This window comes from Pseudonaja textilis, chromosome 2 (genome assembly GCF_049901715.1).
Source record: "Pseudonaja textilis isolate UNSWEBS1 chromosome 2, rPseTex1.2, whole genome shotgun sequence".
In the NCBI taxonomy this organism is placed as follows: domain Eukaryota; kingdom Metazoa; phylum Chordata; class Lepidosauria; order Squamata; family Elapidae; genus Pseudonaja; species Pseudonaja textilis.
This window is the reverse complement of record NC_141991.1, coordinates 64980748-65000554: the sequence shown is the minus strand read 5'-3', so window position 1 is coordinate 65000554 and position 19807 is coordinate 64980748. Positions and strand designations below refer to the sequence as shown.

The 19807-nt window shown below is 38.1% G+C and overlaps 1 long non-coding RNA gene across 1 annotated transcript; it reads left to right on the top strand.

Annotated features, from left to right (window-relative positions):
- The first annotated feature begins 116 nt into the window (after nt 1–116).
- Nucleotides 117–18236, top strand: LOC148126889 (uncharacterized). Its single transcript, XR_015741687.1, has 3 exons — nt 117–264; nt 2233–2341; nt 16254–18236. It is a non-coding gene; the product is annotated as an uncharacterized LOC148126889 (long non-coding RNA).
- Nucleotides 18237–19807: the final 1571 nt, after the last annotated feature.

Below are 19807 nucleotides of genomic sequence, written 5' to 3'. Positions count from 1 at the left end.
CGAAGACCCGCTCTCGCCTTCCGCCTTTTTCACGTGTGAAGGGCTGCGAGAACCCTTTCTGGGTTGTGGTTGTGGTTGTTGGTTGTTATTGGGTTTTTTTTTCGGAGGGCGGGGGGGAAATGCGCGCATGTGCTTCCTGTAAACCAGGGCTATTCTGGGAGTTGAAGTCCACAAGTCTTAAAGTTGCCAAGTTTGGAGACCTGCTGTAAACGCTAGTCGGATACCAGGGTTATTGGTTGGTTTTTTTCCGCGTCTGGTTGAAAGGTGCGTTACTGCTGTATCTGTAAAATCATCATTCCCATCTTTCTGAGCCCCAGTAAGCCCCCATCACTCCACTTCCGTAGTCACAGCAAATTCTTATGCATAAGTAACTAAAAATGTAAAATAGAATCTAAAATGTCGAAGGACTAGATCAAGACATGGGAGAATTAAAAGGAAAGATATCCTTGAGTTGACTTAATTTAATCTTATGCCATCTTAATTCAATTTAACCACTTTCCACTGATTTATTTACCATTTCATCCCTTCCCAGAGCCAGGCTTTTGATCTCTGCCTAAATTATCTTGTCCAAGCATTCAATTAAATAATTGAATTGATAAATTGAATAAATACAGCTAATATTATGTCTTCCAATAATTTCAGACGTTCTCCCTTTCCACAGACTCTTACAATTCAGCAGCAACTTATGGATGATCTCTCTACTTGCCATAGATAGACACCTCCTTTCTGCCTGGCCATTAGACCCTGGAGGAGAATCTTTTTGTACCATCATGTACCTTCTCATTTAATGCCAGCCCCAACTTCCTGCTCATATTTATGTTTGCCACTGCTGGGATGCCTCTGCTTCATTGCCATTAGTCTCAGTTTTTTTCTTTTCAATGAGTGCGGTTAATGTAATTTTTATCGGTAATATTGTCTACATTTCATTTACCACTGATTTGTTTATCATCCCATCCTTTCCCAGGGTTGAGCTTTTGGTCTCTGCCTGAACCCAGTGGGAATTCCTTTTCCAAGCACACATTTCTCTCTTAAAGTGTATTGAGAGGAAAGAGGGGCAGGGTAACAAGAATGCCAGCAACTGAACTAATTGCCAGTATCAACATACCTCAGGGCAAGACCTTCCTCATTTTCTTTTTTTACTGCTTTTCTATGAACTATCAAACTTGTGGACTTTAGGAGCTTGGCGAAGGCCATCTCCTGAACTGATACCAATCTGAGAATTGAGCCATGTCCATTGGTACTTGCGATTCTGTGTACTTAATGATATGATCTGCAGGCTATAAAAACATAACTAGAGGTTCCCCCGCCGCTGCCCCCATCTCTTGCAACCTCAGAGTAATCCTACATCAAATACTTGGAGATAAAGCAGCAAACATTTCTGATTTTCAGCATCATGAGGTTGCTTTTTTTGGATGCAAAACAAAGAGGCAAAATAAATATATTAGGTCTTATGACTCTTAGGACAATTGTTTTGCTCCCTTTATCTCTCCCACTCACGAACAAAAAGAAGAGCTCCCAAATTTCTGGCCTACCCAATTCAGTAGGTTTCTGGATTTGTTCAAAGTCCAGGCAGCATCTTGTAAAGTCCTAAATGGTTTGGTTCCCCTGGGCTTACAAACTTGTTTTCACATACTATAATCCAGGAGTCTTCAAACTTGACAGCTTTAAGACTTGTGGACTTCAACTCCCAGAATTCCTCCTCCAGTCATATTAGCTCAGAAATTCTGGGAGTTGAAGTCCACAAGTCTTAAACTTGCCAAGTTTGAAGACCCTTGCTATAATCTGTTTTCTATGCAGTCCCCAAAGCGGGACACTTAAGTGTTCACAAAAAAGGTAAGGGAATGGGGGCCTCAGAGGAAGATTTATTCAAGGATGGCACTTACATTGTGAAACAGCTTTTCCCTGAGATACGTTTGTCCATCATCCTATTGGCATGATGATCAAGACTTGTTTCACAAATGAAGGCAAATATACGTGTCCCATGATAATGTTGCAGGATCCAATCTGGGTTGGTCACCAGGACCAACAGTTTTGTCTTCTGGGCTTTTCGACACATACTGAAGCCCATCTTCAGAAAACTTCTCTCGAGCAGAGTGTGCACACAAAACTGCTTGTCCTCGTGACCAACCCAGATTGGATCCTGCATCAAGACTTGTTCTCCATTATCCCAGAGTGCCAGGCATGAATCCTACACAATAGCAATAGCACTTGGACTTATATACTGCTTTACAGTGCTTTACAGCTCTCTTTAAGCGGCAGAGTCAGCATAATGTCCCCAACAATCTGGGTCCTCATTTTACCCACCTTGGAAGGATGGAAGGCTGAGTCAACCTGGAGCCTGGTGAGTTTCCAACTGCCAAATTGCAGTCTTCAGTCAACAGAACAATAGAAATGTTAATTCTGAATATTAGGAAAATGGAAATGATTGCTTAAGGAATTTACGTATTCTCCTTTGCTAGTTCAAGCAGAGTCTGGACAGCCATAGTGTATGTCAAAAATGCCTCAGTTGAATTTTTGTAAATGGCTCTTCCAAAGCTGGCTTCTGACTGAAACATGAAGAAATCCCGAAGAAAGATTATCTATTTTTCACAGTTATTTATTCTGATACTTATTTTTTAATTCAATTAGATAACTTCTATAGCAGTAAGTAGTTTGTTTAGTACGTTTATCCCTACAATATTGTGTTATTTTCTCAAAGACAGCAAGTACCAACTGTAGAAAGAGATCTTGGCTGATATCAGCCCATCAAAGATGATATTAGATTCCTCTTCTCAGGAATACACACATTGCACACAGTTAATACTTCAGTTTCCAATTCCCACTCTCCTTGCTATATTCATCTGCAGGGGAAACAAAACAGAAGACTTTTCTGTTGCTTAGTCTCTTCCTGTCTATTACAAAGTAACGTCAGTAGTCATATTTGTACAGGATTTACTTTTCCTTCAAGAACTTCAAGTGATACATCGTTATACATAATTTTGTAGTTAAATAGAAGTTCTTAAGCAAATGAATACAATGAAAAGATTACATATATATTCATTTGAAATCTGTGGAGGAAAGCTGGGACACAAATGGAACAAATACTGCATGGATTATCCCATTTTAATTTCATAACATCCTTGTGTGGGGTAGCTTTGGTTAAGATTTCCCAGAATTATCCATCCAAACCTATTTTTCTAATAATTATTATCATCTCTATATTTGAAAAAAAAACTTATTTTTTGAGAATCAGAATGCCTATATGTTAATACACACACACACACACACACACACACACACACAGAGGATGGCCCATGTTCCAGGTTCATCAAGATGAGTGTGAAAATATATATATTCATTTGTGTCAGCTAGCCTCTATAAGGGTACCAAAGATGTTTGACAGTGCCCTCCCCTGTACTCAATTTTAAATTTGCAATATGCAAGTTTCCCTAGTTCTGTTGGGTGCTTTATCCTTTGAGAATACAGTAGTATATTCACATGAAGGCCTGGTTTCAGTTTTGTGTCCCTCTTCAGGTTTTCTAACTCCTGGTGCATCTTGTGTTTCCCAAAGTCAGTCTGCCGTTTTTATCAATCACTTCTGATTGTCCATTAGACAGCTGTTAGAAAGTTTCAGCGTTTCTGTTTGGCACCTGGCATGCCCACAGAAGCAGAATAGGTAAGTGATTTAACTGAGGAACAGAAGGCTAGTTCTAAATGCCAGAGATCTCCCTCTTAGCAAATCCCTTTGGATGGAGCTGAGTGCTCACATTATTTTTGGTTCCAGTTAGTGAGCAGAAGATGGCGCTTTGAGCTTTTCCTTGAAAGCTGGAGAGAGGAAAAAAGGGTGAAAGGGTATTTGATCACTAAGAGTTCAGTAATCCAATTTCTCCAGACTGGCTTCATAATGAGAGCTCGTAATTCATTCTGTCACTCCAGTATGTAATAAATGCATCTTTTAAGTGACACCCAGGGCTGGCTTTTAAAGCAAGAGGCTAATTAAATACGCTGTACACGAAGCTGATAGCATCGGAAAGAGCTGCAGATTAACTTAGCTGACATTAAGTGAGGAGCCATTGGAAGAGCAGAAGTTAGTTCATCACATCACTGCACCACAGCCCAATTTTAGACTAATAATCTCTACTTTCCCCTGGAACAATCTACTAGCAAGAGAATGACTGAGAATCAATAAAAAGGATGAAGGCTAATGTGCCCATTACATGAATAAATTGCTAAGATGCAACAATTACTGGGTTGTAGAGGTTTATTTGTAAGGTTAGAGACCTCAAGCCCACAGTTTATAGTAAAAGTGATTCAGCCAGAATAATTTTCGATCCTGGCAAAGAGCATTTTGCAGAAGTAGACCGCCCTATGTACTAAATAAATTTGAAACACCAAAAGGAATGGAAAGGCCCTTTTCGAGTTTGTAATGAATATATATATCTGTGTTTTGCAGTGCATCTTGATGGGTTTCCATTATACATCTCTCATGTTTCCAAATTCCTCTTCATCTAAGTATGACTAGATTATATTTAATTTTAGATTATTACTTTGCTTGATTCATCAGCATGCTTCCAGTACTGGCTTTCATAGCATGTTGGAATTTCTGCAAGCAGTTCTCTCCCCTCTCCATTAATGTGGTTTCCAGTAAGCAAAGCCGAGAGATTGTGAGGAAAGCATCAGGGGTGGGATTCAAATGTTTTAACAACCGGTTCTGTGGGCGTGGATTAGGTGGTAGGCGTGGCTTGGTGGACATGTGACTGAGTGGACATTACTTGGTGGTCATGTTATTGGCTGGGTGCGGCCAACTCAATATCACTCACATCGAGGCACGCATCTCCTCGCCTGGCCTCTCATGACTGTCGGGATGCTGCAACAGTTGTAAGTGTGAAAAATGGTCATAAGTCACTTTTTTCAGTGCCATTGTAACTTTGAATGGTCACTCCACACCAGCAAAGGAGGGGGAAAAAAACTCCAGGGAAGTTTCAGAGACAGAAAGTCTAGTCCTGCCAAGAATGTAATAAGGGTTAACGGAGAGGCAGTTTCTGTAAGCAACACCAGAATGTTTCCTTCCTGCCTTCCTTACAGGATTAGGCCAATAATTTATTCTAACAACCGGTTCTCCGAACTGCTTAGAATGTTAACAGCCGGTTCTAGGGAATAGGTGCCAACTGGTAGAATCCCACCCCTGGGAAGCATGTCAATTACATGGTGCCAGGTAGCCTTTTGGAAGGCTTTGCAAGTCTGTTTTGTTTCCTTGATGGGCAAGGACATGATTATATTTCCTTTTAAGTCTTTTTATTCTTTGGCTTCTTCCTTCATTTTCTTGCTGTATAGTTTATTTTACTTGGTATCTGTGTCTTGGCACCTTGCCTTTATTCTTTTCTGTTCTCTTGCCACTGTCTATGTATTTAAACAGCATCTGAAAAATTAAGTTTTAACCAAGAACCTTGTCCAAGCTCTGTCAGCCATCTTTTTCTTTCTTTTCTTAGAGGTTTTGTTGATTTTTAAATGAAAACTAACAGACAGGTTTGTTATTTTTATTTAAGACAGTCTTCAGCTCCTAGTGCAGAGGTGGTATTCAGCAGGTTCTGACCAGTTCTGGAGAATTGGTAGCGGAAATTTTGAGTAGTTCTGAGAATCGGCAAAAACCGCCTCTGACTGGAGATTTTACAGTATCCTTCCCCTGCCACGCCCATGAAGCCATGCCCACAGAACCGGTAGTAAAAAAAATTGAATCCCACCACTGTCCTAGTGATTGTGAAAGTGGGATGTTGCAAGACATTCTCCCACTGTCATGAATGAATCCAGATCTATTGTTAGGATCTAAGTAATTTCAAGGTAGAATGTGCATTAGATCCCTAATCATACACTGCAATTAGCAAATGAACCAATAAAACTCCAAAATAGTCAAAACTCTTGCAAAGAGTAGAGCTTATACTTCCAGCAGCATGTTAAATTTACAATATGATATGGGAGAATTAACTTTGAAACAAATTTTGCAAGTTTGAAATGTCATTCCTGCCATGCTCAGCAATGAGTGCCATACAGGTGCACAATCTCATCTTTTCCCAACATGGGAAGACAAAGACAAGCACAAGCGTGTAGCATGACGTTGGCGGCACAGTTGATACAGTTAATTACCTTTATTGTCAAGAGTACAACACATGTACAATGAGATTGGCCGAGCCTCCCTTCGTGCACCCCACCCAACACAACTCACAGTGAGGATAGAAGTCCCTAACCCAGATCTATGTGACTTTGTTGCACAACGTGCTAGCCCCACAAGTCTGTCATACTATGTTGACATGAAGTTATTTTCCGTTCAGAAGCCTGACAGCCCATGGATACAGGTGTACTTTCAGTCTCATATGAGCCCTTATGTTATCATACATTAACGCAACTAAAGCTAGCACATTTGATCAGGAAAATATTGAATGGCCACAGTCTACAATGTCCCATCAGTGACAGTAAGAGTGCAATCCCAGGTTACAGGCAGACTGCACTGTTTTTATGAAATATTCAGCAAAGAGAGAAAGGTAACATGGGCTATACTCTTAACTTTTCATAAGTAAAAACCTCTAACCTCCTTATAGGGAAGTGTAAACAATCAAACATTGTAGTTTTTGGTTCCCAAATGAAGTTTTATAGCCAAACCAAAAAAATGAGAACAGGACAGGGAAGATAAGTAGATTAGATTTTGCTCCCCAAACCTTATTTCTCACATTCCCACTTATAGTTAAAGTTGGCATGACATGTATCTAATCATTTCTGAAAGTTCAAATTACTTTCTCTGTTCACATGTAAAGGCACACCAGATTTGGTCCCAGCAACAAATGTACTAAGACAAGAAAAGTGGGAGAAAGAAAAAAAAGATTAAAAAGGCAGAACATTACTAACTTTAAATCTGTTATAATATAATAAGAATTGTTATGATGTACATGTATTCAGAACTGTATTTTTTGAGAAGGTTTATAACACAGTTGTGAAGTTTGGACTGCTGTTTACTTTTCCTATTATAAAATAAGATATATTTTTATGAGATGCAGTCTGGTGGACACAGGTGTAAAATGTAAACCAGGAATATTCTTTAGTACTGCTAAAGAATAGGATATATAGTAGTCATCTTAAAGAGCCCCAGAACTAATTGTAAATAATACACGTCATCAAACTCCAAACATTCCCCACGGGCAAATTCAATTTAATTAGCACAGAGTAATAATGCAAAGTAATATTTTAGTCCTGGCCATGGAGCAGATAATTAACCCTCCACCCAACCTAATCGTCTTTACGAAAGACATCTCAGGTGCCAAGATAAGGAGACGGGTAAAAAGTGACCTCACGCTGCTTTGCAGAGAAGCAGGCGTGACTGTGCTTTCTGCTATCTTGCATTGAGCCATGCCCGTATATTTTGTTTTCATTTCATCTCCTTTCACATAATGTGCTTAGTGAAGCAAGATGGAAATTTTTCTTTCTAAATAGATGTAAATATATTATACTTCTCCTTGCAGAAATTTGAAGTTGCTAACAAAATGTCCATCAGCATGAAAGCAAAGGTGAAAATGAGGTTTTGTTTTAGGTTTCAAACCTAACACTTCTATTGTTTACAATAACTGTTATATAAGCCACTGAGAAATATGTTGCTTTTCTGAAGAAAAGTAGTATTTAATCAATTGACTATATGTTGGAGCAACTGTGATTCATTTTATTTGTTATTGTACTCTTATTTTAAAGTCTGTTCTGTATTTTTATTTATTTTTCTCTCTTTCTGATGCACACAAAAACAGATACAATACAATGTATTATAAATTACCTACATGTTGTGCTATCAACTACACTTCATTAATTAAAAAGCTAACTTGTATACATGATCAAATATGCATATTTCAATTTCCAATATATATATATATATATTCCTTGATATAAACTGAATTTATTCTCTGAAAAAGTTTACATTTGGATTAACTAATCTTAATACACATGCAAACACCTTCTTTTTGTTGTACAAATTTCATGTAACTTTATATCATTTAGGAAATCATTAAAAATCTGATTGTTCTCCCAGGCTTTGAGAACGAGGTGATTATATTTTGTCATGTTTTGCTCTGGTAGTTTATGGTGGATATTTTATTCCTCCAGTCGGTTGTGTTCCTTATTTGTTTTTGTTTTTTAATTGGAAGCTACCCAAAGTTGTCTAAGGGTTGGACAGCCTCAAAATCTGTCAAATAAATAAGTAAAAGGATAGCCTGTAATGGGTTTCCAGATTATAGTGAGCAGTTTTGTTTAAATTTCTGATTTAAATTTGGATTTCTGATCTGACCTTCGGTACAAGTTGACAAAAGATTAGAGAAGAATGTGTTGGTTCATATAGCCATCTGTCTTTTGCTATAGAAGACATTGTTCCACATCAGTGCTGACTGCCAGACCAGTTGTCTTTTACTGGTAGTCAGCAATGGTGGTGTTCCTTTTAGAATACAAAATGTCTTAAGTTAGCCCTAATGTTATTATATAATATCCCAAAACAAGGTATCAGTTATTTTAATATTATTTTAAATAATGATACCTTGTTTACTGGCAGAAATAAACAGTTTTTGATATGAGTTGTGCAAACACATCAAAGGGACACTTTGCAATTATTTTTTAGTATAAGTAAAGGACCCTTTCTTGGGTCCTTTACTCATATTAAAGCAGTCATATCTTTTTGGAAGTCTTGGGACAGTGATTTCAGAGGTGGTCCTAAAGATGTCTATCAATGCACAGGCAATGCCTCCGACAGTGAAATGCCTGTAGTAGCATATGTGCTGACAAATAAGCAGCCTTGAAGTAGCCATGCTGAACCTTCCAAAGGACTTGGCTTCTTTAAGAGTTTGAGGCAGGATGCCTTGTTTTTTAAAGCACCCTTTTCCTCTGCTTTCTCCAACCCTAATTTTTGGTTCTTCTGTGCTCTACTCAAGTGTGTAGTGCAAAACATACTACTGCATTATTTTGAGAAATAATGACATGCCCAAAGCTAGACTATGACACTATGTCCTGAATCCATCCTTCCAACTTGATTATAAGTGCATTAGAGTTTTAGTACTCTGTTACAAGATCATTGTCTTCATTTGCAAAAGGCTGCAAATAGTTTTTTAAACATCCATTCTGTGTTCATTATTATTTGTGTTTAAAGAAAGTAGAAAAGGCAAGAGGAGAAAACCTTTGCTGTTTCCATGAAAACATTTTCCTTTCCTTTAGCCAGTTGTTCTTGAAGGAGGGAAATTTATCAAAGCCTGAAAAATGACCTATTTAGTGTGATGAAAAATATAGTTACTTATCCACTTAAAAGCAAATATGAATCAGTATCTTGAACTAAAGGTTATTTTTAAAAAAATATTGTTTAATGATTACATCACCCATCTCCACCTGGCTTAGGTGGACAGGACTTTTCTAAAACCTACATCAAACTGCATCACACCTCACAATTCTATAAAACTTTGACAGGCGTTTTTTTTTAGAAATTATTGAACATGAACTAAAGAGATCATAAGTCTTCTTTACACTCCCAACTAGAGAAACTGTTGCCTCCCAGTCAGTTTCCTGGTATTCTTCTCCTCTACCCTTGGAAGTTTGCCCAGTGCAAGCAATTATTTTATTTTGGCAACAGCCTAACACTGTCAAATCTAATTCTTTTTTTATGCATATTTGAATTTCAGTTTGTTTATTAATATCTTAAATTGCATTTTAGTTTATTTATTAGAGTTGGTTTTAAATTTTAATTATGGCTGTTTTTGAAACATTTGATATTACTACTACTTAAAACTACTTGAAACCTATCTGATAGTTTTAAAAAAAAGGCTGGGTTGGAGAAACACCTGCTCTGTGAGTTAACCACTGTTCCATTATAGTGTATATACCACATGCCAACAGCCATTCTGGCTGAGAGTTCTGGGATTTGTTGTCCATCTGGAAAGCAATTAGGATAAAGTCAACTATGTCATTTGTTGGGGGAATTTCTTGGGCTTCCTCTTGCTGGATTTAGTGAATCCTATGTTGATGCTTCTGCTCTTATTAAAATACAGAATACCATTACTGTATTACAGTGACAATTTCAAGAGAACAGCCATGTGGATTGACGGCAGCCATGCCATGGTATTCTATGCATCTGATGAAGTAAGCTGCTCCTCACAAAAGCTCATGCTTTTAATAAAACGTGCTACTCACAAAAGTTGCTATCTGGTTCCTTCTATTTATTATGCCATTAATAGGAAAAGAAAGCAAGTGGCACTGAGTATTTAGAGTATTTTAAACTCTCAGATTTTTTGAATAGTTTTGAATAGTTGTTACTTGGTTTTTCTCTAAAGGGTTCACTTCCAGTTACCGCATACAAACAAACATTCAGCCCATGCTCATAGCAATTTATCCTATCGCATGTTTCAGCTCAAGTGAAGGGATATGGAGGATTTCCTTGCAATGAACCACATAGCAGGAATAAATGTGGGTGCCAATTTATATTTCCACAAACAACCAAAACCCCCAAAAGCAGCAATTTAGTGTGGAAGGAGGTTCATTTGTGGCTGGCACCACAATTAAACAGTCCCTGTTTTTAAAATATGCTGATTACTATGACATACATACATAAATGATTTTGCTCCTAAAGTCTGTAAGAAATTGTATCATTGCCTCATGAACAGGTTAGCTGCCTTGATTCTTGGGGGAAACAGAAAAGTGGAACAGATGAATAATAACACAAACTTGCTGGCTAAGTAAAATTGTACTTATTTAGCTTTTAATAAATTAATCCCTGAAAAGATACATAAAGATAGTTGATGCTGTATTCCTGGACTAAAAGTGTGATTCATTGGGATTAAATTCATATTTGAGAAAGAAGGTATAATCTATTCATTAGGCAAGGCACTAAATCAAAACATGGATTTGAATAAACTCAAACTCAAGGGGACCAGTCTTGTCATAGGTTCTTCAGTTTCTATGAAGGAAGTGGAGCTTCTCACAGAAACTAGAAGTCCTGCATGGGCAACCTATTGCCAAAGGGGACAATTAGGTATCACTGTTCAGGTTCTTATTGTCTTCCACACCTTCCTGCTGCTTCTGTTTCTCATTTTTGCATTGCAAAATGGAACGGACCATATCATTGGCAATTGCCAGAATGGCGTCTTGTATGATTGAAGAATGTGCAGCAGTGCATACGCACTGGAACACACAGACCTTGGTGACGGTGATGATTAGCTCTCAATCTGAAACATCTACTATCTAGAGAGCCTGTTAACATGAGTAATAGAGCACAGAGTTTGACTTTCCAATTATTTGATGCACTGCTATCTAGCCAGCAGCCCTTAGGGGACAATCAATGATAGAATACACTTAAGGGAAAGCAAGGAGCAACACTGATTGAAAACAGACCTTCCCTCATTACAGAAATGGCCAGAGCAGACCTTTCATTGCAAGAGTTGTATTCTTGTTATCTGCTGGTGAAGGTGCAAGGCTGTTAGTCCTGGACTCAATTCTTTTTCTAAGCCAACCCTTTAACTTATGCAGCAGAAGCCATATCTCATGGCTCTTTTAAAAAGAGGTTACTACTTCTGTAACTGTTCCTGAACTTGGTCTCCATGTTTTATGCTGTGACGTCTCTGTCAGGCCCAAGAGAGGGAAGCTAATTTGTATAATTAACTAGGAAAACAAAACAAACGAGAAGGAAATGAAACTATTATCATTTGTAGTAATGATAGCATAGAAATCAGTGGATGTACATAAAATAAGAATAGATTACACCATCTTAGCATTGTCAAATATAAATTTATTTATTTATTTGTCAAAAGCTTACAATACAACAGAAACAAGAATAAACATAAATTTAAATACAAGAAATAGGGACTAAGGAGAACTTCCGGTTTGGGCTTCTTCGGTGACAGACCAAAATCGCAATTGTCCGTGGTTTTGATCTGTGCTCGCCGCTGGAGTGCCCCGAGCCACCCAGATTCGGGGCTGAAGCCACCCCATAGAGGTGGGAAAGAAGGGAGAGCCATCAGCAGGGTTGAAGAGAGCTGCATCTCTCCTCCTCAGCTGGCCATTACTCCCTTTTCCAAAGGCGGTTGCAGCGGTGGTCAGAAATGGCCACCTCAAAGAAGAACCCGACTGGACAAGATTGTGCAGGAGGAAATTTAAAGGAGAAAGTTTGACTGACCGGGTTGAATGGAGAACATCTATTTAAGGTACCTGGAACCTGAATTTTAAAGACTAATACTATTCCTAAAAAAGATTTTAAGCTGTGAAAGAGAAAGGGAAAGGAAACGGAATTGGTTTTTTTCCTCTAACACTGAGAGTTTTAACTGACTTGGAACATTAAGAAGAAGAGATTCGAATAAGAAATTGATACTAATCCACTTTGACATTAATAGGCTATTTCTAGCTGAAAATAAAGTGTCAAAGGAATAAAGATTCTTGGATAATTTAAAAACTTTCTTTAAAAAAAGAAAGAAAGCAGCGGAGGGAAAAAGGAAACAAGAGGGTGAAATCTGGAAAATGGAGGAGACCACCTGGAACTTAAAAAAAAAATTGATAGTGGAATTTTAACAAGACTTGCAAAAGATACATTGTAGCTGAAACTTTGTTACAAGAGAACAAAGCCCCTGGAAAGAGAAAGTGAGAAAAGAAGCAAGAAACAGTTTTGGATTATTGGATGATTCCTGGAACTTTGGATGGAGGATCCTAATGAAATAAAATAAAATCAATTGGAGGTTGCTTAAATTTTTTTAAAATGGCATCACTCCTTGAAGTGTTAAAAATGAGACTTAAAGAACAAAAAGAAGAAGCACAAGACGGAAGAGGATCTTTTGGCTTTGTATTTTAATTTTTAGAAATGGAGATCTTGAACTATGAAAAACAACAAGAAACGCTGGCAGAAGAAGAAGGGTGGGACAACGAAGAAGCCATCTTTAATGACCAAGCAATTTTAAGTGGGGTAAAAAAGGGAAAGGGGGGAAAGGGAGTTAAAAATTTAAGCACTGAAGCAACAACCAAAAAAAAGTAATTTGAAAAGTAATCATAGTATCAGGAAGAAGCAGAAGGGAGGATCACAGAAGGGAGAATCAGATAGAAAAGGGAATAAAAAGGGGAGGGAGAAGAAGAGAGGGAAGAGGGAAAGGAAAAGAAGCTACAAAAGACAGAAACTAGACTTCCTTGTTTTTCCTTGAAGACATTTTGCTTCTCATCCAAGAAGTTTCTTCAGCTCTTCAACTCTGCGAACACTTTCAAAGAAAAACAAGAAAGTTCAGTTGCCTCTTAAAAAGCACCTTTGGAACAACCATGACTTGGATGGCTAAGAATTTCCATAGATATCTTGATCAACTCCTTTTCCCTTTTTCCTGTTGATATGATAAAATATGTCAAACAACTTTCCTTCATGTTGGGAAACTGCCAAACAAAATATATCTGAAATAACCAAGTCAGAATTGACAACTGGAATGATATGTCCCTGTTGAAGCCCATATATTAGCAGAGCCCTTGGGGCTAAATGCAATATAGTGAAATGTATGTTAGTATGTCTTAGGTAACTATCTTCCTGAGCTGGAGCTCAAAAATATTATTAGTTATCCCTGAATAAAGATTGCACATCTTGTGATTCTTACAGTGCTTTCTTCAAAATGCTTTTTTTATATTTGTTAACACGAAGAAAGGGGAAACATGGCGATGTATTTAATTAATTTGTAATTAAATCTCACTCTTATTAAATTAATTTGCCATTATGTCCTGGCCCAAATCATTTTTATAGTGTGTTCTTGAACAAGCTACTCCAAAGCTAAACCTAGCCCTTCATTCACTACACCCCATCTCCTATTGCAAGGGTCCCCAAACCCTGGTCCATGGCCTGTTAGGAACCAGGCTGCCGGAGTTCCGGTTTGCAGCACTTTGGGGCAGGCAGGAATCCGTGATCGTGCGCGGTTTTTGCCTGCGCTCACCGCTGGACTGCCCCGAGCCACCCGGCTTCGGGGCTAAGCCACCCTGTAGAAGGTGGTGAAGACAGGGGAGATCTGGCAGGGTCGAGAGGAATTGCACCTCTCCTCCCCAGCCAGCTAAACTGCCTTTTCCGAAGGCGGTAGAGTGGCAGTCAGAAATGGCCGCCTCAAAGAAGCACTCAGCCAGAAAAGAAAGTGCAGGAGGAAGTTAAGAAGTGAAAGTTTTTGGCTGACTGGAACAAAAAGTAACAACTAAGGTACCCTGGAATTTAAAATTTGCAAAAGATACATCGTTCCCAAAGATTTGCAAGCGGTGAATGAAAGTTAAAAGGGAAAGTTCTTTTTTTTTTTTCACTCCTTCCTAATGTTGACAGTGAACAGAAATGAATGAGAAATTGGAAAAACCCGCTTTGGCATCAATAGGTAACTAAACTGAATAATTAAATGTCAAGGGGATAATAAGGATTTCTGAACATTTAAAAAAAATTTTTTTTTGCTGTAAGTGGGAAGGGAGAGGAAAAGAATAGGAGCAGGATTTGGAAGGCAGGAGGAGATTGCCTAGAACTTAAAAGAATCATTAAATACTAACAAGACTGCTAAAAAATACATTTTAACTGGAATTTTGTAACTAAAACAGTAAGCCCAGGAAGAGAAAGCGACTAAAGAAGAAAGTGTTAAAAGAAACAGCTTATTTGGACTGTTTGGTGACTTTGGGACTTTTGGAAATTATATTTGAAGGACTAAAAACATTTGGGTGGCTGTTTGGAAAAAAAGTTTTTTTTTCTACAATGGCATCACTTGTGGATGAACTGAAAATTGAATTAAAAAAATATAAAGAAGAGGGACAAGAAGGGAAGGGCTCTCTTGGCTCTCTTTTTCAATTCTTAGAAATGGCGATTTGTACCTATGAGAAACTGACTGTGCAACAAAATGATTGGGACAAAGAAGAAGCCATCTTCGATGAACAAGTAACTTTCCTTGGGAGGAAAGGGGAAAGGAGGAAAAGAAAATGGAGATTTTAAGATCTAAAAAAACAACCAAAAAAGGGAAAAATAAGGTGAAAAATGGATATAATCTTAGAAAACAACAGAAAGGGGGAATACAGAAGAGGGAAATGGAGGTGGAGAAACAAGGGGGTAAAAGGGGCAGGGAGAAGAAGCAAGGGAGGAAGGAAGGGATGAGAAGTTTCAATGGTGTGGAGCAAGATGTAAAGAAACAGGATTTATTTAGAGATAACGGGTAAAAACTTAATTGAAAAAGGGATTCTGCAAAGGTACATAAGATTGTATTGTTATATTTGTATTAGAAATAATGTTAGAAAATTGGAAACAACATGTGATTAAAAAGTGGGATAAAATATTCAGTGTAATTCAGTGAAATTTTGTGAACAAAAGGAAGGCAATGAAATAAATGAGAGAATTGAATTAGGAAGGAATGGGAACATTTTAATGACACAATGTTTTAAAATATAAGTGAAGTGGTGGTGGGGGAAATAACTATGGAAAGTTTATAAGTGTTCCCATAAAAGTATGATATATAACTGAAAAGTAATGTGTAAAATGTTCAAGATTTAAATGAATATTAATATTAATGATAGATTTGAATTGATATGGATTGTTGTTTTAATTATATTACATATTTATAATCTTTTCTTTTTTAAAAAATATAGTGTGTAACTTTAGAATGTACTAAGCAGAATCCAAATGGAAGTTATGTACTATACTAAGTTTTATAAATTTAGGGGAAAGAGATAAAGGCGTCATACTCCAATCAGTGTACAGGAGAAATTTTGTTTAAAGGGAAAAGATAATAGATAGCTGGAAACAGAACAGACAAAGAATAATAAGCATAATAATCTGAACTGAGATGAGATAAATAAAATAAAATTAAGAAAGTTAAAAGAGGGGAGAAGCTATATAGAAAATGTAAAATGGCAATAAGATATGGAATGGTATATAAAATGAACATGAATTTGTGTCTGTACGAAGAGATGTAACCCGGGATCAAGCTGCTTTCAGAAAAGATGTTTTATGTTTTTATGTTTTATGTTTTGTTTGTGTATTGTTTTTGAAAATCAATAAAATTTGTTTAAAAAAAAAAGGAACCAGGCTGCACAGCTGGAGGTGAGCAGCATGCAAGCAAGTGAAACTGACACCATCCCCTCCTCTCATCCATGGAAAAAATTGTCTTCCATAAAGCTGGTCCCTGGTGCCAAAATGGTTTGGGACCACTGCCATGTTGCATGCCCCAACTTAAAAAAAAAATTAAGCCAGCCTTAAGGCATTAATTTGTAGCTAATAGCCATCTTAAGGATGTTTTTTTTTTCAGGCAATCAGGAAGAAGAAAAGAAGTGGAAGGGAAAATGGAATACATGCTAAATTTCAGTTTGAGAAGCAGACAACACAGACTCATCCCCAACAGCCTGTGCCTGTCTTCAACAGTGAAGAGACCCTAGGCAGAAAATATCCAGCAGCCAAGAAGGCTCCACATCCATTTGCACTACTCAGGTGACCCTGAGGACACAGATAAACCTCCCAATGGCCTCAACGACCCTCTAAAAAGATCCAAATGACCAGCTGTCTGCAAGGAGTATAAATCCTTCCATTCCCCACCATCCAGTCAGAGCTGAAGAAGCTTCTTGGATGAGAAGCGAAACGTCTTCAAAGAAAAAACCAGAAAGTCCAGTTGCCTCCTGAAAAAGCACTTTTGGAATACATGCTGGTGTTTTTCTCTGCCCCCTGAACTCCCAAAGTTAACAGAGGAAGTCTGAAGAGCCCTTCAATCCAACGGCAAACATGCATATCTGAGGCATATATGACTGCACAAAGGTCAATCTTTCAATTCTGCAGAAAATCTTGGTGAACAGATGTTTGTTGTTGGTAAGCAGCAGGCATGTCAAGATCAGCATTGGATTCAGCTTGATTGGTAAACAGGCAAATTCCGTATAAATTTGGGGGATTGATTCATTAAGACTATTAGGATCTATGCAGATATGGGCATCTCTGCATCTGTTCTGAGACGCTGCCTGAGCGTGCTGCCCTAACTGGCAAATGTGGCACTCATTACAGGGAATGTGTGTTCTCAATTTTGCTGTCATGTTTCAGCAGGGGAGGACCTGACTTCAGGATTCTGTGTGGCTTCTGAGGCTGGATTGTCTGTCTCACCTTTCATATCCCATTTGGGGCATCCCCTAAATCTGTAACAGGGAGAAAAGTATCAATCTGACAATCAGAGCAACTCAGCAGTGGAACCAATTTCACAGATGGATTGAATTCCCCTTACTGGATGCGTTCAAGCAGGCTAAACAAGCATCTGGAATGCTTTAACTTGGATTCCAGCACAGAGCAGGGAATTGGACTTTGTGAATAGCCTCTTCCAACTCTTATGACTGTCATGTGAAATGAAGAAACATTAGGAAGATACCACAGTGCAAATAGCTCTGGACCGCATTGTGCAGTGCAGAATAAGCACTAATATACCTCCTTCCTCAGATTAAACAATGGAGTTTGCTATTCCCATTTTCACTTCGTTCAAAGCCTAAAGAGAAGATGGTGTCAAAAAACTTAGAAAAAGAGGATGGGTTTGGCTATGGAGAGAACTCGGGACACAAAGAGCTAACAGAGAGAATTAACTGATAAATTGTATTAATTAACTTGTATTTATTAATTGATTAACTAACTAACTAAACATCCTTATACTCTCAAACCCACCTCTGATCATACCTGATACACAACATTTCAGTTGACCTCAGCATCCAGGTAACAGGTAGCCTATTTTACCCATTTGAAGCTGTCCTTAGGGAGTAGCAGAATAACAAGGAGAATGCTGCTTTTGTAGCGTTGCAGCCAATGACAAACTTATTTCACTCATGGATCGGGAGGAAATGGAGTTACAGGGCCAAAGAGGGAAATTCATTGTGTCATATTGAATGCAAGTGAAGACAGGACCAATGCTTTATGTGTGATTTAATTGTGGATGTCCGTGAAATATAATGTTAAAATTAATAACTATTCCCCGTACTGTATCTTATTTGCCCAAGACATTAGAAGAAACAATTAGTAGACAAAATGGGCTTAAAATGTATATGACATTGCATGTAAAATCCAGCATAAATTATATACTATGATCAGAATACTCTGCCTCTCAAGACATAATTCTGCTAGTTTTACATAACTGAATTCATCAGAGTGTGCTTAAAATGAGACTGGATTTCATATCCCCTGGTTCTATGGGTAATCATTTGTTTGCCTAGCACTTATTTGTTTTCGTAACAGACTTGATAACAGGAAAGTAAAACACATCCAACAAAAAAGCAACAGCAAATGAAGAAATCAGGGTCCTGAATATCTCTTCTAGAAATATTTATTTATATCCAGACTTTTGCTCTTAGGGGTGAAGGCTATGAAGGTATTTGATACTGATATGATTCTGACTATTTCACATCTGCAAGGTTGTTATATAGTATGTCTGCTATGCATCACATACCTCTGTGAAAAAGAATATTAGGTACATCAAAACTGATATGACCCAGCACTGCACAAATCAAATAAACTCTGGGCATCCACCATCCCAGTGAAGTTCTTAGCACACTTCTAGAGGCACATCATTGAAAGATAGTTTGTGTTGATAGAAAATCTCCTTTTTGTAGTGCACCTATTAAGAGTGCACTAATGCTCTTTAAGGCTGCGGCTTGAAATCTATAGCTTCCTCTATTCAGTATTTTGCACAATATTTGTGGCTAGTTCCATGCACAATGCAAATGCTATGGATGAGATGTTACATGACATGAGCATAAGTTTGATGACAGGCCCTGTTTATTTATTGGGATTTCTGAGCTGCTCCTGCTAAACAGCATGCAGTTACCAGAATCTTTAAAACAGTAGGTGTGTCGACCATAAAACCTCAGAAACAGTACCATTGCCATTTACTGGGACCAGACTAAATCTGGATCTCCTCCTCCAAATATTTTCTCAGAGGAGGATTTTTATAGTCTTGTGAGACCATAACAAGGAAGGATGGTAGATGTAAGAGCAAGCTGATCTCATTGACAAGGCTCAATTGTAAGCTTTTTGTCAATGACATTCCCTGATGAGTGCTGTCACTTCAGAAAAGGTGGTCATGAAACCCCAGGCTGGACTTTCAAGGGAGGAACCAGCACGTTCAGTCAGGGGTATCAAACTCGCAGGGCATGGGCCAGATGCATCACCTATGCCCAGCCATTCCTATGCCCAGTTTAGCGAAGGAGGGGAAGTTGAGATACATCATGAGACAACGCTGTGACCACATGAGTTTGACACCCCTGCCTTAAATCATAAGATTACTGGCAATCAGGGCAACTCCTAAAAGAGAGGTGCTATATGGGCAAGTTGTACCAGTTTAATGTCTGAATAATCTTCAATCACAGTCTCAGGTAGCAGGCAACAGGTCAGCTGTGAGGCGGTAAGATGCACAGCTTTTCACATCCAGGAAAGGAAACAATTACCATACCAGATGTAATTTTGCACATTTTTCTTGGCTATAGCCTCCGCCTGCCATTCAAGTAGAAGCTATGAGTTCAGGGGGACACTGAAAGTCAGTATTTTTTTAAAAAAAAATGTTATCCATAATTACAGCTTCTAATAGATGCATTTTTCATACAAACAGGAGGTTCTATATCAAATGAGAGTCAAATTACACGTAGAACTAAATGCATCTTTGTGGTCATAATGTGCAAAAATGCAAAATGCGTCAGCTATGGGCTGATTAATGGAATTGGAGTGGGCATGGCAATGGGGACTAATTCCATATTAGTCTTTTCTTCCTGGGCTGTGGTCCAGAAGGTTTTAGAAAAAGAGCTGGTGCTTACTGTGAATTCTTCCCCTTAGTCTTCAAAACAACTACTA